We start from the raw sequence: 20582 nt of genomic DNA on the forward strand, positions 1-20582 counted from the left end.
AATGAAGTTTTGTTTTTAGAAGTGTATAAAAAGTATTTCTGCATGTATATTTCCAGACTCTTGAAATATTGGTGAATTCACCTGTGTTCCAATAGCCCCGAGTATTCCAATCCTATTCCGAATCTCAGGTAGCAGTTGGCCTCAGGCTTAGTCTTAGGCCTACCTTAGGTTTAGTGTTTGGGATGCACTGGATCACTTTATTTTCTCAGCAGGCATCCTCTGAGTTCCCACATCTGCAACATCCTTAGGTTTCCATTTAAATTCAGCTTCACCTAAGCAGCTTCCTACAATGTCTTCTTAGGGATATGATACAGAGATAGATATCAGTCTACATCTATGTATCTATGTATCTATCTATCTATATTTATTTACTTATATATATATATATATAATTGTGAATGTTGGTGCCGTATTTTTGTCCTGTTAGTTGAGAGAATCACTTGACATGCATTTGTATACGTACTTGAAAGAGACTCATGTAGTTCCAGAGAAAGACAGCAGGCTGTCACTTGCCTAGTTACACAGCAACAGAAGTAAACAAAATCCATTTGGCATTATGTTGATACACATCAACTTCAATTATTCTTACTTATTCAAATTATATTCCCAGATACACTTCAGATATTGAATGCTTAGGGATACATAGAAAACCCAAATAAAGACACGGATACACAGCTAGGTAACAGACTGTGAAACATTTTCAGAACTGATACAAATTGTTGTATTTGACAGTCCAGATCTATCTAGAGCAGCCTTGGTATCAGGACAGACACACAACAAAATGTGTAAAATATGATCTTTAATGGTAAATATGTCTCTGACTCCATAAAAGCCCGTGGAAATCCACTTTTAGTGTAGGTATGCTTGTAATAGTACCTTAGTCTACTGACCTGTGTTATGATTTATCTCTTCATGCCTAACTCATGGAAGCTTTCCTAACCCTGGATCATTATAAGTCAACATTAATTCCATATGTAACTCTTTCCAATGTTACCATAAAATCCAACTTTGAATGATTCACAGCAGAATGTTTTCTTATGTGTTCTACACATCTCTTGATTTTTGTAGCGATCTTATTAGAAAGGATTGGCTAGAGGTGTTGTTTTATTTGCTTTCATGGTGCAAAGACAGAATACTTGAGGTTAGGGAATTTATTAAGACAATAAAATTATTTGGCTCATGTTTCTTAGGCCTGAGAAGCCTAAGAACATGGAGCCAGCATGTGCTAGTCTTCTAATTAAGAGTCCCTGTGCCGCCGGGCGGTGGTGGCGCACGCCTTTAATCCCAGCACTCGGGAGGCAGAGCCAGGCGGATCTCTGTGAGTTCGAGGCCAGCCTGGACTACCAAGTGAGTCCCAGGAAAGGCGCAAAGCTACACAGAGAAACCCTGTCTCGAAAAACCAAAAAAAAAAAAAAAAAAAAAAAAAAAAAAAAAGAGTCCCTGTGCCATTGAATGCCAAAAGGTGTTAGGAGCAGACAAAGGACAAGGGAGGAGCAAAGCTTGTTCTTTTACTGGGAGTCCACTCTCATGCAGGTGACAATCTAAGCCTGAGCTGCATAGATGGCCTCAGCACTTCTTAAAGGACCCATTGTCAATGCATCAGCTCCCATCATGCTATTTCAAACTCTTTTTGACTATAGGGTTGGATTTCAGAAGTGAGGTAATGACTCAGGAAAGCACAAGTGGCCATAGGTAAGCAAAGCAAAGTGAGAAGTGGGAAGAAAACAAAGGAACATGTGAGGGCTGGAGATCCTGGGGACTCGGGAAATTGGCATTGTCTCACTCAGTCTTCTCTACCTTACTTATTTTGTACTTTTTCAGTTCTTTCAACTGAACTTGTTGCTTGGTGATTGGCTAGCTGGCCAGAGGCTTTCAGGGACCCCCTGTCTCTACCACCTCAGTGGTGAGCTTAAAGTCAATAGCCTCATGGCCAGCTTTGTATGTGAACGCTGGGGATCTGAGTTCACACCCTGTGTGGCAAGAGCTTTACTCATCTGTCCACCTCTACAGCTCCCATACTTTTCTCCTTTTTTTCCCTTTATTGAAATAGATTTTTTTTCTCACATTGTTTATCATGGTTACAGTTTCCTCTCCTTTTACTCTCCCTAGATCCTCCCCAACACCCCTCCCACTTGGATCCACTCCCATTCTGCTTCACATTAGAAAACAGTCTGCTAAGGGGTAATAACAAAGTAGAACAAAATATAATAAGGAAAAAGAAAAAAATAACACATCATTAAATGGATTTATTTTTTAAAGATGAAGTGGGCACCTGCCAAGGCATGCCACTAAGCAAGCATGCCAAAGGCAACAGAGTTAGTGCAAAAGCTTTGTTGGGGGAGGGGAGGAAGAGAGTGAAAGGCTGTCTGGGAGTGGGGATATGAGAGAGGCAGGCAGGAAGACAGACAGGCAGACAGAGAACAAGGAAGAGAAATGAGAAGAGAGGCAAGAGAGGGAACTGTGACTGGCGAACACTTCTTAATTTTTTATTTATTTTTTTCTTCATTTTATACAACCAATCCCTGTTCCCCTTACCTCTCCTTCTCCTGCTCTCCCCTCCTTCCCTCCACCCCACCTCCACCCCAGCCTCATGGGAACTAAGGCCTCCCTTGGGTAATCAACATAGGCTGGCATACCAAGTTGGGGCAGGACTAAGCCCCTCCCCCGCTCCTTGCACAATCAAGGCTGAGCAAGGAATCCCTCCATAGGGAATGGGCTCTAAAAAGCCAGTTCATGTACCCAGGATAAAACCTGGTCCCATTGCCAGGGGACCCACAAACACATCAGCCACACAACTATCACCCACATTCAGAGGGTCTAGTGTCATCCCATGCAGGCTCCCCATCTGTCAGTCCAGAGTCCATGAGCTCCCACTAGCTTGGGTCAGCTATCTCTGTGTTTTTTCTCATCATGATTCTGACCCCCCCCCTTGCTCCCATAATCCCTCCTCCCTCTCTTCATCTGAATTCCAGGAGCTTGGTCAAGTACTCTGCTGTGGCTCTCTGCTTCAGCTTTCATCAGTCACTGGATGTAGGTTCTATGATGGCAATTAGGTTAGTCACCAATCTGAGTACAGGGCAAGGCTAGTTCAAGCACCCTCTCCACCATTGCTATGAGTCTTAGCTTGGGGACCTACTTGTGAGTTCCCTGGGGATTTCCCTAGCTCCAGATTTCTCCCTCACCCCTTAATGGTTCACTGTCAAGATACCTCTTTCACTGCTCTCCCTCTCTGTCCCTCCCCCAACTCAGCCATCTTGAACTCTCATGTTTCCACTGCCCGGCCCCTCCCCTCCACTCTGCTCCCCTTCCCAGTTTACCCAAGAGATCTTAACCATGTCCCCTTCTTGGGGAGATCCATGCATGTCCCTCTTAGGGTCCTCCTCTTTACATAGCTGCTCTGGGGTTGTGGATTGAAGCCTGAAAGGCAGCCTACAGATGGAAAAAGATCTTTACCAACCCCACATCTGACAGAGGGCTGATATCCAAAATATATGAAGAACTCAAGAAACTAGACATCAAAATATCAAATAATCCAATTAAAAAATGAGGTGCAGATATAAACAGAGAATTCTCAACAAAAGAATCTCAAATGACTGAAAGACATTTAAGGAAGTGTTCAACATCCTTAGCTATCAGGGAAATACAAATCAAAACAATTCTGCTACCAACTTACACCTGTCAGAATGGCTAAGGTCAAAAACACTGATGATAGTCTATGTTGAAGAGGATGCGGAACAAGGGGAACACTCCTCCACTATTGGTGAGAATGCAATTACATACAGCCACTCTGGAAATCAGTATGTTGTTATCTCAGAAAATTGAGAATCAACCTACCTCAAGACCCAGCAATACCACTCTTAGGCATATACCCAAAAGATGCCCAACCACACCACAAGGACATTTGCTCAACTATGTTCATAGCAGCATTATTCATAATAGCCAGAACTTAGAAACAACCTAGATGCCCCTCGACTGAAGAATGGATAGAGAAAATGTGGTATGTTAACACAATGGAGTATTACGCAGCAGTAAAAAACAATATCATCATGAAACATATAGGCAAATGGATGGAACTAGAAACAATCATCCTAAGTGAGGTAACCCAGACCCAGAAAGATAGATGTGGTATGTACTCACTCATATGTGAATATTAGATGCAAAGCAAAGTATAACCTGGCAAACACTTTATTTATGTACTTTATCTATCTATCTATCTATCTATCTATCTATCTATCTATCTATCTATCTATCATCTATCTATTTATTTATTTTGGTTTTTCGATTTTTTTCGAGACAACATTTCTCTGTATAGCTTTGTGCCCTTCCTGGAACTCACTCTGTAGCCCAGGCTGGCCTTGAACTCATAGAGATCCTCCTAGCTCTGCCTCCTGAGTGCTGGGATTAAAGGTGTGCACCTCTACTACCCAGCGGCAAACACTTTTAAAGGGAGAGCCTGTCCCGTAGCTAAAGGTGGAAAGGCACCTGATGGCAGGTGATAGTGTAACCTCCTTGGTGGCAGAGGAAGGCTGCTGCAAGTGGGAACTAACAATCATAATAGAATAAAACCTACTTTAAGGTCTTGAACTGTTTCATTCATTTCCTTCCATTGTTTGTCTTGTCATAGATTTCTTTAAAGGAATTATTAGTTTCCTCTTTAAGGACCTTTGTCATATTCATGAAGGCTGTCTTAAGGTCTTTTTCTTGTGCTTCAGCCATGCTGGAATATTCAGGGCCTGCTGTGGTAGGATAGCTAGGCTCTATAGGAGACACATTGTCTTGGCTGCAATTGCTTGTGTTTTTATGCTGGTGTCTAAGCATCTGGTTTTAAGATTGTATTTCTAGGTGCTGATATCTGATCTGGTCTTTGCTGGGTGGGTATTTGGTTCCTTGGTCTCTGTTGTCTTTTTTGGTTCTTAAGAGAATCCAGTGTGTTGCTTGGTAGGAAATTCTTCTGGGATCCAGATAGGTGTTGCCACCGGGACTCCAGGTAAAATGTATTTCTAGCTAATCTAAGGAATAAGGATACGATATAATTATGCTTCGAGGGGTCCAACAGGAAGGAGGAAACCAGGATGTTACACTGGGGGAACTCTGGAAATGGGGGCAGAAAGTGAGAAGAGGCTACAACAGGTAGTCTGTTACAGAGCTTGGGATGAGATTGGAGCAATGAGTGGAAGAGAAGGAGAAGGGGTGCAGAGCTGAGGCCTTCCTACCTGTTTTGCTGCCCTACTTGCTTGTCTGGCAGGTTTTGTTGGTGTGCCTACAGAGAATGCCTCCTGGAGTTGGAGGCTAGAATAAGAGGGTGAGTGGGCATGAAGGTTGGAGTAAAAGATCTGTGAGATCAACTGGAGATGGGAACAAAGAAGAGGGGAGGCTACAATAGGTGGTCTGCAAAGGGGGTGGGTGAGAGGAGAGTTCGATCTGGAGGAGGAGGAAATTTAGTAAGAATTCATTGCTCAACTTCACTGTTGGCCATTTCAGAGTAGAATCTTTGAAGCAGAAAATTCAAAAAACTGATTTTTTAATGCAGAATTTTAAGCTATTTGAGATTTCTATTTTGGCTAGCTATGCTTCATCATTAATGTGTCCTTCAGAATATACCTACTATTGCCTTCTCTGAACGCAGCTGAGCAGTAGCAAGAGGGTGGTTCAAACCAACCATGGATGGAACATGGTATTGGTAAATTGCACAAATCCCCTACAGTTCAGTTCACTGATTTCTGTGATTGTTATATAATTTATCGTCTAAACCAGAAACTTTTGAAACCGAGTACAATCTGTGATTGCTATGGGATAATCATGAAGGTCTGATCGCACATGTTTTAAAATTGAGTCACTTATATTGATTGGCAGAGCTGTTGTGATGATTATAAAGAATAATCTACACACACTAGTGGTGCATGGAAATATTAGTCTTTTTCCCAGCAATTTCCCCCAGCTATTAAGAACAATACAATAAATAATAATTTTTAAGTCAATGAGTGAATGGAGTACACATCACTGCAACAAAAATGCCTCCCTGAGAAGTTATTGCCAGAACGTAAATATAATTTAAAATTTAAGTAGTTTTAATGATTTTTGCATAATTGGACTATGAATTAAACTTAAGATTCTTTCAATATCCTTTTCACTTATTTCAATTCTGATGAAAGAAATGATCTCAGCAATACACAAATTATCTTGTTATTATATTAATGTCATTTCAATTTGATTTTTCAGAAAATATGAGCTTATAGGAATGTATATCTATTAATGCTATTATCCTCAAGAAAAAATAAGCATTTTTAGATATTATAGAAAGTAATAGAGGCCAACCTATTTTCTTCCAAGCTGAATGAGTTGTGTTGAAATCTTTACTCTTGTATTCAGCTTTCCAGCTGAGAGCAACCAACTAATTCTTATTGTAAATTTTAACTTATGCTTTCTCATTTTTCCCCAAGTACTGAGGATTGAACTTAAGGTACATTTGAAACAAGTTCTGCATCACTGGGCTATGTCCCCAGACCTCCTTTTGATTACTTTATTCTCAAATTAGCACTTTGTCATCACTGGGAAATTTTCAAAAGTAAGATTGTAATGCATGAAATATTTGCATCACTAATAATTGTTTAAGGTCATAGAATTAGGAAGTGTATTAATCAGTCAATGATTCATATTTGGTTGAGATCTTTCTTTTTGACTTGCCAATAATATTGCTAATTTTCTCCCACAGAGACATATTTATTATACCAGTGTTTCAATGCCTTGTTTTATCTTAAGATTTAAAACAAATGTGTGTGTGTGTGTGTGTGTGTATCTGTGTATGGGTTTGTACATATGATTTCGGTGCCTTCAGAGGTTAGAATGGGGCATGGGTCACCTTGAAATGGAGTTACAGGTAATTGTGAGCCACCCAATGTGTGTGCTAGGAATGGAAATCAGAATGTCAGGAAGAGAGGTATATGCTGTTATCTGTCAAATCATCTCTTAGTACCTTGATTTTGTTTTCTCTGTAGAGGCTTACACTGGGATGTTCACTGTGTCCCATGGAGCTGCTTTCTAAACTAACTGAGGCTCATGTGGATTGTGAACACACACACACACACACACACACACACACACACACACGCAGAGAGTTGTATATACACACATATGTATGTACATGTATATATTGTCCATCAGATCATCTGGACTAAAACTATTTTACCTGGTTCTTTTCTGGAGAATCGGGATCTTCTTATCCCACAATGATCTTCAGGGACAGTAGAATTCACTTTTGCTTTGGAGGATTTTTCTATAACTTTCAATTAAAAAATGTACACACAGCAAGGCTTTACATGGGGTATACTTAATTTCTGTAGACATATAATCACATTTCCAGAGTTTACTATAATGACTGAAAAAATTGGCTATACATGTTCTTTAATAATTGGTGTGATGATTTGGAGTTTATCAAAGTAAATGCATTAATTGGAGAAATATAACTGGATGAATTTTTTTGTAAATTATTTTTAGGAAATATCTATTTTCCTATTTTTGTAGCAAATTATAGATACTTGAATATTTGGCACTAAGCACATCTGTAAGTGACTGAGGACCACTGTGTTATGGTGTGCATCACTGCTGCTATCTTTGAAAGTCTAAGGGCTGTGATCTTTCCATTATTGTACATAAATCACACCATAGTTCATTATCTAAATCGGTGCCATCTCATGAATTCTCAGGCATAATATTGTGCTTTGCAATTTTACTTTAAGCTCAAAACTGAAAAGAATTCTTTTTTTTTTTTTTCTGGCCCGTTTAAGTTTAGGATATAGTACGTAATGTGATAACTTCACACTGAATTAGCAAAAAATTGTATTTAAATACTTGCTGACATTGAAATAATTTAATAAATGCATCTCACAGATATATCAATATGGACTTAGATCCTTATTTTACACGAGGAGATAGCGTTAGACACATTTCACCTTTGTTCAGTTGCCAAATTACTTCTGAAATGAGAAACTGAGTAAAAGTCCTGCCAGATTCTTTCATGTATGAACATTTACTCCCTGTAGCCAAATTTTCCTGTAATTCCTATGTCTGCCCTCCCTGGGCAAGGTGCCTGATGGTTTGGCCTGTAACTCCCACTCTGTCAAGAAAATATCTAGTTATTTATATGAAAATTTTCACCCAATGGCATTTTGACAAATTGCATTTTCCCTTCTCATCTGTTCCAAAATATGTGAAAATTATATGATTTCAAAGTTACCTTTTTATTCTTTTTTTATTTATAAATTTTATCTATAGGAAGAGATTTTGTATTTATTGTTGTCTTACTTTGGGAAGTGAAAAATTTATGTGACTGTTTGTACAATGTCAAAATATTCATTTTAAAATAGAATTCTCAGATTCTCAAATCACTTTAATGCAATATTGTATGTATGGCTGGTTTAAAATGAATATTTCCTGAATTAATTAATAAACACATTGAATATTAATTATATTCAGTTATATTAATTTATATATTGCTCTACTATTTTGAATATTCAAATGCTCATTGATCCTATGTAAGGATGATTTGTGAAATTGTGTGTGCTTGCTAATATTTTCTTGTTCCTAACAAACGATTTTATGACCTGGGTCACTGTCATGACCAAATGACATCCAGATTATAACAAAGAATGAGTAAACATGGCAAACATAATTATCATCATTTAAAAAATTCCTAAAATAACAAATAGAACAATCAGCATGTGAAACCTGGTATTAGCATTCTACAAATAGTTTTATGGTTATGAACAGGAACCAAAAGAGTAGTAATGGTGACTCTGTAACATATGCTGAGTGAGCAAAGCATATATAAGACCTTCAACTTGATCAGGCTTTGGGGTAACAGGACATCTTTGTATATCACTCTGACTGGTCTATCTGTGTCCAGTTTCTGCAAAGCAGACTACCAGGACACAGAGACCAGAAAGTTCAAGATATTTCTGCCAGGATATGAGAAGCTCATGTTGAATGGTCCTAAATGCTCCACTAGTTTGAAAAGGCTGTAGCTTGAAGAACCACACTGGCCAAAGTGCATGGTGTTTTCAGAAATAGGGCCTTAACTTCAACCTCTAGGAAGCAACCAAGGGAACAATTCATTGCTTGTATTGCTCTGGAGTCTCTTGCACTCGCCTGACAAACACCTTGAAAACAAGTTTTACACTCCCGGTGCTTGTGGTTTTGCTAGATGCTCTAATGTTCTTGGAGGAATCATTGTAATTCCAAATGGCATAACTTCATTTAAGCTATATTTATTTCTATACATAAATGCTTATCTGTATAATATATAATTTTAGGTAATTATAAAATAATGTTTCTTGAAGGCTTTTTTTCCTTGTTTTGTTAATGTATTTACATATTTATCTTATATCCTGAGCACAGTTTCCCCTCCCTCCCCTCCTCGCAGTCCCTCCCCAACTACTTGCTCTCTGCATCCCTACCCCCATCCACTCTATCTCTATCTCTATTCAGAAAAGGGCAGACCTCCCATAGATATCAACAAAACATGGCATTTCAAGTTGTAGTAAGACTAAGCACCTTGCCTTGTATTAAGGCTGAACAAGGCAACCCAGTATGAGGAATAAGGTCCTGAATGCCAGTAAAAGAGTCAGAGAAATCCCTTGCACCCAGTGTTAGGAGTCCCATAAGAAGACCAAGCTACATAACTAGGTCAATCCCATGCAGGATCCCTGGTTGTCATTTCATTCTCTGTGAGCTCCTATGAGATTAGGTTGGTTGATTCTGTGGGTTTTCTTGTGATGTCCTTGAACTCTCTGTTACCTACAAGCCTTCCTCTCTCTCTTCATCAGGATTCCCCAAGCTCAGTCTAATGTTTGACTGTGGGTCTCTGTATCTGTTCCCATCAGTTGCTGGATGAAGCCTCTCTGATGACTATTGGGCTAGGCACCAATTTATAAGTATAGCAGAATATCATTAGGCATCATTACATTGACATTTTTTTTCTTCCAATTGTTTTTGGTTCTATCCTAGGCCTCTGGACCAACCAGCCTCTGAGTCCTGGCTCTCCAGGCAGTGTCAGAGGTGGGCTCACTCTCATAACATGGGTCTCAGCCTGGACCAGTCATTGGTTGGCCACTTCCCCAATAGCTGTGCCACCCTTACCCCAGCACATCCTAGGCAGGAAAGACTATAGGTAAGAGGTCATCAGGTTATGTGGCTGGACTGGTGTGCCAATCCCATGATCACAGGAGATGACAAGTTCAAGCTATATATCCACTATTGCTAGGAGTCTTAGCTGGGGTTATTGCTGTGGGATGGTCTGTATGTCAAGTGTGTTGCTGATTGGTCAGTAAATAAATCACTGATTGGCCATTGGCTAGGCAGGAAGTATAGGCGGGACAAGGAGAAGAATTCTGGGAAGTGGAAGGCTGGGGGGGACACTGCCAGCCGCCACCATGACAAGCCACGTGGGAAGGTCCCGGTAAGCCACGAACCATGTGGCAAGGTATAGATTAATGGAAATGGATTAATTTAAGATATAAGAACAGTTAGCAAGAAGCCTGCCACGGCCATACAGTTTGTAAGCAATATAAGTCTCTGTGTTTACTTGGTCGGGTCTGAGTGTGGCTGTGGGACTGGCAGGTGAGAGAGATTTGCCCTGACCGTGGGCCAGGCAGGAAAACTCTAGCAACAAATGGCGTCCAACGTGTTGGCAAGAGTTTCCACCTAAAAACTGAAAAAAAAGATTCTAAAACGGAGCTAAAAACAGCTTCCTAATTGTCTCTCTCAAATGAGCGGCAGCTGCTGGTTTCAGCTACTGGTGGGTTCCTGGCGTGCGTGCTCAACCTGCAGTATGGCAGGAATCAGGCCTCTGCAAGTGGCACATTAAGCTGCATGGTGGATTTAGACTTTGACAGTACAAAACAAAAAAAGAGGTTTTTGGGCTACATGCTGCTTGGATAAAAGAATAGACCCACGATAGCTCCCAGAGCTGGTGGTAAACGTAGCCATGTTGGGAAGCTGAGGTGGGCGGAGCCAGCAGCCACAGCTGCTGCAGTTTAAGGCAAGAGATTCACAATAAGACAGATTCAGATGTAATAGTTTACAATGTGTGTAAAAGATACGTAGGCTTGAAAGAGACAAAAAAGGTGATATATAGAGTTATAGAAACAAATACATAGTTTTAAAAAATAAAGTCATTAAAGAGACAGTAAAGGTAGTATAAAAAATAAGCCACGTAAAAATGGATATTACACAGAGAATCTGGATTGTGTTGTCTCTGGGATTTTTAACTGCAGAAAAACATTTGATTGTAAAAGCTGTTGAGTTAAACCAATATACATATTTTAAAGATATCTTGACTTCAAAATTTGGATATAAGGATATGTTACTTTGGAAAGGAGTCTCTGCTTTTGTTCCCACAGAAAGCCAGAGGCTATGGATTTGTTCAAGATTAAGATACATCAGGTTTGACCAGCCAAGACCCCCTGAAAGATCTCCGATGACACCATGGCCCAGATGATCCAACATCCAGAATGGTTTCAAGGCAACTGGCTCAGACGACATACACTCAAGGACTATTCCATAATCCTAAAATTTTCTTTGTATCCCCATAAGATACAGCGCCCCCCTCCAGCAGGAAGTAGTAAGAGAAACTACGCCCAAATTCCCAAATATACCAAGCTGACTTTGGAGATATGTAAAGGTTAAAACCTTCCTTTTTAAGAAAAGAAAAGGGGAAGTGCTGTGGGATGGTCTGTATGTCAAGTGTGTTGCTGATTGGTCAGTAAATAAATCACTGATTGGCCATTGGCTAGGCAGGAAGTATAGGCGGGACAAGGAGAAGAATTCTGGGAAGTGGAAGGCTGGGGGGGACACTGCCAGCCGCCACCATGACAAGCCACGTGGGAAGGTCCCGGTAAGCCACGAACCATGTGGCAAGGTATAGATTAATGGAAATGGATTAATTTAAGATATAAGAACAGTTAGCAAGAAGCCTGCCACGGCCATACAGTTTGTAAGCAATATAAGTCTCTGTGTTTACTTGGTCGGGTCTGAGTGCGGCTGTGGGACTGGCAGGTGAGAGAGATTTGCCCTGACCGTGGGCCAGGCAGGAAAACTCTAGCAACAGGTTATCATTGTAAATTTCTGGGAATTTCCCTTGTTCCAGCTTTCTAACTGACCCTAAAGTGACCCCCTTTTCCAGTCATCTCTTTCAGTACTCTGTCAAGGTCCACTACAGCCCAATCCCTCATGTTCCCATTTCCGCCTGCTCCCAGTCCACCAATGTGATTTCTTCTATTTCTCCTTCCCAGGGAGATCCATGTGTTCCCTGCCACCCCCCACTCCTTGGGCCCTCCATGTTACCTAGCCTCACTGGGTCTGTGGATTGTAGCATGTTTATCCTTTAATTTACAGTTAATGTCCACTTATAAGTGAGTACATATCATGTTTGTCTTTCTGGGTCTGGGTTACCTCTCTCAGGATGATTCTTTCTAGTTCCGTCAATTTTCCCTGAAGTCTTTTTTCAGACAGAAAGATTCCATCTGAATCTGACCTGAAAATCTCCTCTCTAAGAACTACCTTTCACAGTGACAAAAGATACAATGACAAGCTGCTAAAGAGAAGAAACAATGAACTATACATATGAACCACAGCAATAACCATCCCTGCAAGGTACTCCTAAAGATACAATAGTAGCTCATATCTTGGTTGTCAGCAACAGCCATTTAATTGGACTTAAGGCCCATTCAACAGAGGAGACATCCTTTACTCTACTGGAAACTTAGTGAACTCCCTGGGGCCAATGACGTAATGGGTCTTAGAGGAGAAACTACTACTGCCACTTTGTTAGACAAGAATTATTCCTAACTGACTTCTAAACACTTAGCCCTACACCCACATCTGGGTAGCTCTCACCCTTTATCAGAGAATCTGCTCTTTGTGGCAGATGAAACCCACCACAGAACACTGTAACTGTCCAAAATAAAGAGAACAATTGATTGTGGGGAGTCTAGACACAATGGATACATCTACAACACAACTCCTACACCTAAGGCTCAGGGCACATCATGGAAGAAGTGGTGGAAAGCTTCTAAGAGTCAAAGGGCCAGGGAGTCTGCTGTTGGAATGTGTCTTCTAGAAATGAGAAGCAAAGGATATCCTGATACTAAAACAATATGGCTGCCTATAAAAAAAAAAGACCTGAACACTGACAACGGTGACCAACATGTTACCATGAAAGAGGGAAATCTCAAGGGGCTCAATCCGTAGACAAAGAACTACAAGCACCTAATGATTCCTAAGAGAAGGAGAATTAGTCTTCCTCAGGGATGAGATCCCTATTTGTTTTCCAGTACCAAGTGGCCAACCCTAAAATCATGTACATACAAGCAACACTAAAAGGACTAAGCAGGTTGCATTTGTATTTATATACCTTTGTATAAATATATGTAACAACAATAAATTTTTTAAAGAGGTCGTAAATTTATGAAGGAGTAAACAAGGTAACATGAGAGGAGTTGGGTGGGTAGTCAATCCCTAACATTACAATTTCTATCTGCTAAATGAGCGTCTCCATTCTTCGACAAATATTCTCCCCAATTAAAGAAAGTTTCATGTTTTGTGTTCATGTTCCGTGTTTCATTTATCAAGACAACTGTGAGGATTTCGTCAATTAATGCTTCTATTGGCAAACTGCTTAACTCATGCTGACTAGAACTAACAAAGTCTGTTCAATGCCTTTAGCAAACTAATGCCTTTTTGTAGACATTTTCTGATGAAAGAATTTTAAAAATAGAGAGTGGAGAAAAGCAAGGCCTATTCTCTCTTCCATGTCCATGTCTTCTAGAACCATTTCTTAAACTGCTTTCACTAGCAATTCAAAGCATTCCACCCTTGGTTAGCTTCTACTCTACTCTAAAATGAGTATTGTTTAGTCATCTTGTTTTAAAATCAAGACTCGTGTGTGTGTGTGTGTGTGTGTGTGTGTGTGTGTGTGTGTGTTTGGTAGAAATACTACAGATGACAAAGTTTGACATGTCCGACAGCTCATGTTTATTATGCTTTCCTCTTTAACAATAATATGTAAACACAGAATGAGGAAACCCCATTGCCAAGCTTTTCACTCAAGAGCCACTTTGTTTTCTGTTTTTTCTTGGCATCTGTGTTGTGTGTCTTCATTTTGCTTTGTTTTATTTTCAGGACCTTCTAAACTTTACTATGTTGCTGTTTTCCCCTTTAAAACTAACGGACAGTGCTCTTTGAGTGCATGGTCCTTTCTGAATTGAAATGTTGTCTCAGCACCTGCAGCCAGGGGGACTGTCCCACCTCCAGGGTAGGTTAGTTGGTTAGTTAGTATTAGACAGCATGTGTCTAAACAAACATATGAATGAGACATATTTTGTAGGTTTTTCTCCAGATGAATTTTTGTCACATTCATATTTAAGTGAGCAATTGTCTTTTATTTGCTCTTTTCTTTTTCCTTTCAACATTTTGCTTTGAATCCTTGGGAAGCTTTATTGGATTTACTGTTGAGATAATAAAGGCGTAGTTTACTCCCCTCCCCTGCCTTTACTAGAGTGGAAGCTGAGCCATGTGCTGCTGCGATAAACAGTTTTCCATGGGTGGGAGAGGACTAGTGAGGATAAGGAACTCTCCCTTTTTCATTTTCATAAGGTTCTGTACACCTATAAGAGCACATAGAAGTCACATTAAGACAATTAAAGGTCCACTATCAAAAGGAAGATAGAAAGAAAACAAAAATACCCCACAGCGGATGGGAGTAAAGGTTGGAGAAAGGTCCAAAGAAGGCCAGAAAACCAGAAGATATCACCATTGTGCCTTCCCAGTCTGTAACTTTGTCTTAGTCCTCTCTATTCAGCCCTAAGTGTTTCCTACTGCAGCCAGGATTGCCTTTTAGGTAAGTCAACCTTCTTATAGCACCTGCATTTTCAAGTCTCTATCCCCTCCAAAAGTTATCACCAATGACTAGAAAAGGCACTTCATCAATTTAAGGCATGGCATGCATGGCATAGTTAGTTTTGTTTGCTATGCTAGAACTTTTTATACAGTATTGCCATACAAATTTGTTCACCTGACCCTAGGAGCTGGCAGGTAACACCCTGTGCTTCATGCATTCCCATGCATCCAACCTGGGAGGCTGTCGTGAATTCCTACACACTTAAGTACCAAAATAAGGGTTTGCATGTGGACACTATTTCACATAAACTTTGTACAAACCATATAAAGGTTTAAAAAGTGAAATTGTCCTCTTTTGTGGACAGAAGAAAAAAAGGAAGCAGATGTAAACATTTAAAATGAAGTCATCTGATATCCAAATAGATCACCACCTTTCTGTTCTGCACATACCCACATGGCTCTCTGTCCATGTCAGAGCTTTGCTTCAGAGAGACCATAATTATATCAGAGTGGTCTGTAGAAAATACAGAAGATCCTCTTTGTTTTAGAACAGAACGACACACTTCTTTACTTTATTCCTGAAAAATAGACACCGACTAGATTTTCATTCAGAATGACTCTGTGGTTCTTTGTGCTCTTATTTTAAATAATCAGAAAGTAAAATACAATGTTTTACCTGTTCATGAGTAGTGCTATCTTCTTTCAAGTTGCAGCCTTTGATTTTTTTTTTATATTGAACTTCTAGAAAATGCTGGAGTCCTTCAACCTTACCTCTGCACTTACACTGATGTGAAGTCATAGACAGAGAGACATAACTGCTCAAAATATTATGTCCCTGGGAACAGCAAAAGTGGGAGCAAAACAATGAGGCCAGCATCCTGTCTCTCAGAAAAGCACTGGAGAAAACTACTGATGTGCAGCACCAGTGTGCTAGCATCTGACAGAAGCAATATATTTGAAGTCACTAAGTCTTAATATTCAAAACACACATAGAGGGAAAGCAGTAAGTCAGTTCAAAGTGAAAGGAAGTGAATAACAGGAAAAATACTCAAGCACAAAACAGAGGGTATCTGAGGCCTCCCACACATGCTGCCACCTGATTCTATGTCTAGTGTGAGATGAGAAGAACTTGGTAAGAAAAATGCACCACTGTGTCATTACCATTAATCGCAGAGTTTGTTCCCAACACATCTATATACCAAATGTTAGGTAGAGATTCATTTGGTCATCCTTTAAACTCTTTTTTTTAACCACATCTATGTGGTAAATAAATATATAAATATATACATTTAATTATGTGTGTGTGCATAGGATATAATCACTAATCCATCCCTTCTTTTATTTACTATGTGTGTGCGTACATCTCCAGCTCTTTTCTGATTATAGATAGATATAGAGAGACAGATCTAGATAGATAGATTTTCAATCATGTATATGTATATGGGGATAAGCACATCAGTGAAGGTTCCCACAGAGGCCAGGAGAGGGTGTTGCATTCTCTGGAACTGAAATTGCAGAAACTGTGAGCCCCCTAGCATGGGTGCTAGGAACCAGTTTTTGTTTCTCCTCCAAAAGCAGTGTGTTCTTGAGGCCTGCACCATCTCTTCAGCAGTTTAAGACTTATCCAGTGCTGGAAAATGACTTTCTTTTCTTTGTGGGAGAGTGAATTGAATCCTGGTCCATATGCATGATGGCTCAGCTCTGTGCCACTAAAACAGTCCCAGTCCTTGAAAATATCTTTCTATGGGCAAGATCAGAGACTCACAAATTGCCTTAAGTTTCCAATTAGAATTTCTTCAAATTTTCCACAATTTGTAAAATGAAACCGAAAGCTAAATATTTTTATTTTGAACAAAAACAGATGTTTGCTTGCAAGGCAACATCAAGGTGTCAGGTATGAAAAAGAGAGAGGCTGGCAGCTACCAACTGTCCTGCCTTCCTCCGGAGGAAAGAGTTTCAACTTCTTTGATGTTAGTCCTTCAGAGGTGACCAGAAGTTAGGGATGATTGCTGGAAATGTACACATGATACAATTACAGGAAAAATTTTACTGTACCTGCATTATTGAATAGTAAATTTTATTTCTCTTGAGGGCTCTTCAGATAAACTTTGGGTATCTTAGTCCTTAGCATTCTTTTTTTTTTTAAAATTGAAAACCTATTTTTAATACAATGTATTCCAATTATGGTTCCCCTCCCCGAACTTCTCCCAGCTCCTCCCCACTTTTCTACCCCTACAAATCCACATTCTTCCTATCTCTCTCTTTAGGATACAAACAGGCATCTTAAAAATAATATTAATAAAATAAAATTGGGTAAAATGAAAGTTAACACACTATAATAGAACAAAACAAACGAACAGAAGACAAGGAGCCAAATAAAAAGCTCAAGAAACATAGATTCAAAGAGAGAGAGACAGAGAGAGAGAGAGAGAGAGAGAGAGAGAGAGAGAGAGAGAGAGAGAGAGAGAGAGAGAATAAAAACACAAAACCAAAAAATAAAATACATACTGAAAAGACCAGCTTAAGGGGTCTGGGAAGCCATGACAAAGCTTTATGAGACAGAGAACTTCCAGAAAAGCTGCTGGGCATAGGGCCTAGACTTAGATTGATTTGTATACCCAGTAAGACTCTGTTGGAGAAAACTTTTTTTCTTTGTAAGAGGTTATCATTTGGAGTTAGCTTCTGGGTCAAGGATGGAACCTTGTGTCCATTTCCCTTCCTGGTACTGGAACTCCATCAGCCCCAAAAATGTTCATGCTGCCATATTCTCTGTGCATTAATGTATACATCAGAACTGCTGTGTTTCAAACTCCTTGTTTGCTTGGTATTGTCTGTCCCTTCTGGCTCTTACAATTTTTCCACCTCCAACTCCTCAGGTTTCCCTGAGCCTTGAGGGGAGGGAACTGATAGAGATAGCCATTTAAGACTAAGTAGTCCAAGGTCTCTTTCTTGTTACACATTGTCCAGTTGTGGATCTCTGTGGGAGTTCCCTCTGATAATGGCCAAGTGAGACACTAACTACAGATATAGAAGAATGCCATTCTAGTGCTATGATTTTTAATATAGTAGTAGTATTTGGTTTCCTACTGGGTCCCTGGTCTATCTAGCCTTAGATTCTTGGGCACCAAAGCAGTGTTGAGGATGGATTCCATCTCACAGAGTAGGCCTTAAATTTAATGAAATAATGGTTGGTCAGTCCCGGAAGCTTTGTGCCACCAGGACTCTAGCTCATCTTGCCGGCAGGTCACCTTTGCAAATTAAAGAGTCTGTAGCTAGGTTGGCGCTCACTTTTTTCCTTTGGTAGTGTGCAGAGTACCTTCCAGAACTATTCACACTAATCCATAGGGATGAAGCCTCTAGGTCGGCACCAATTTGACTTTACTGTGTTCAATGACTTGTGTAGGTGTTGTCTTCAGCTATAGAGACTTATCATCAGTTTCCGGAGAAAAACAAATAGCCTTGGCAACAGCCTGTTGCTTGGAGGTTCCCATAGGATCTTTTTGTCCAACAAATGGATTAGATGTAACCCATTTCCAGAACTGTAGGCTTTATTTGGTGGTAAGAGATATCTAGTTGGAGCTCCTAATACATACATATGAATGTATATATTAGGATGTTTCTACTGCCTCAGGTTTCCATAGAACCCTTCAAATGGGCTTTGGTTTCAGTCTTCCCTATATTCTCTGTATCCTCTCCCTTGCCCTTCTGTTTACTCCCCCTCCCATTTGATCCTCCTATTTCAGTCTCCACCATCCATCCATCCATGGCTATCTATTCTAGTTCCCCTCCATAGGGTGATCGGACAAACAGTTGAGTATTCTTCTTGCCCCACATCCTTGTCAGAATGAACTGTCATTGGTTTTATTGATGTTGGCTATTTTGACTTGTGTACAATGAAATCTCAAAGGAGTTTTGATTTGCATTTCCCTGATGACTAGAAATGTTGAAGATTTCTTTTTGTGCTTCTCAGCCACTTGAATTTCCTCTTTTGAGAATTCTCTGTTTAGATTGTACCCCATATTTTTTCTTTTTTTTTCAATTTAAGAAAATTTTACTTTTACTTAATTAAGAAATTTTTTTCATTCATTTTACACACCAATCAAAGATCCCCCTCTTTGGATTATTTGCTTTTGTGATGTCCATTTTTTTTATTTTATACATATTAGCTCTCTAGCACATTCATAGTTGGTAAATAAAAAAATCTTTTCCCAAAATCCTGCTGCTTTGTCCAAATAAAGCTTTTCAGATTCAAGAGGTCTTGTTTTTTAATTGTTGTTCTTAGTGTCTGTGCTAATGTTGTTCTGTCCCAAAAGTCATTTCCAGTGCCAGTGAGTTCAAGACTATCTCCCACTTTCTCTATCAAATTCATGTTGAGGTTTTTGATCCATTTGGATTAGAGTTTGTGCACGGTGGTAAGTATGGATCTATTTGCATTTTTCTACATCCATCCATCCAGTTTATCCAGAACAATTTATTGAAGATGCTGGTCTTTTGTCTAGTGTATATTTCTGGTTTCTTTTTTTTATAAAGAAAATTTTTCCATTCATTTTACACACCAATCTAAGATCCCCCTCTTCCCTCCTCCTGCCCCCCCACCCCACCTCTCCCTCCCAACCCACCCCAAACTCTCTCTCCTACAAGAAGGCAATGCCTTCTTATTTCTGGTTTCTTTAAAAAATAAAACAGATGACCATATGGTATATGTTAATGCATGAATCTTCAATTTGATCCCATTGATAAATTTTTCTGCTGTTATGCCAATAAATACTACACTTTTTATTACTATATTTTATAGTATAATTTGAGATCAGGGATGATGATACCTCCAACAATCCTTTGATTATTCAGGGATGTTTTAGTTATGCTAGTGTGTGTGTGTGTGTGTGTGTGTGTGTGTGTGTGTACTTATCCATGAGAATAAGAGATATTTTTGTCTTCTGATATCTTCTTTAATTTCTGTCTTCAGTGTTGTAAACCTTTTATTATGCAAGTCTTTCACTTGATTTGTTAGAGTTCCCCTCAAGATATTGTTTGAGACTATTGTGAATGGTATCATTTTCTTGATTTCTTTTTCTGTTTTTCATTTGTATATAGGAAAGCTACTGATTTTTGTGAGTTAATTTTATAGCTTGCTACTTTACTGAAAGTGTTTATCAGCTGTGGGAGTTACTTGATAGAATTTTTAGGATCATTTATGTATACAATCATATCATCTGCAAATAGTAAATATACTTTGACTTCTTCCCTTTCTATTTGTATCCCCTTGATCTCCTTCAGTAGTCTCATTGCTCTAGCTAAGACTTCAAGTACTATATTAAATAGATATGGAGAGAGTGGACAACCTTGTCTGGTTCCTGATTTTAGTGTAAATGCTTTGAGTTTCTCACCATTCAGGTTGATGTTGGCTCTTATTCTTTAGTACTTGGGTAATGAAAGTTTGGTGGAAAGAAACAGACAAGGCCCCTGAGCTCCCTATGTTTCTTGCAGTCCTGGGTCAGAAAGTACAGAGCAGTGAATGTGTGCCACCAAGGATAAAAAAGAAGTCTGCTTTGTCGTGGTGTCACAATAAAGTATTGTGAGCTCTATAGAACTTTTTTCTGTTGAAATGACTGTCATTTGGAAAAAAATAAGTTCTCCTTAGTAGCTTGTCCATAGTATGGCAAGGATGCACTGAGGATCCATCTACTGCT

General features: G+C 39.5%; 1 protein-coding gene across 1 annotated transcript in view; it reads left to right on the forward strand.

The window, feature by feature from the left end:
* The window catches only part of Cntnap2 (contactin associated protein 2), a 1432736-nt gene that overhangs the window by 1218 nt on the left and 1410936 nt on the right, over positions 1-20582 (forward strand). The window lies entirely within an intron of this gene.

Source organism: Peromyscus eremicus, chromosome 3 (assembly GCF_949786415.1).
Source record: "Peromyscus eremicus chromosome 3, PerEre_H2_v1, whole genome shotgun sequence".
NCBI lineage: Eukaryota > Metazoa > Chordata > Mammalia > Rodentia > Cricetidae > Peromyscus > Peromyscus eremicus.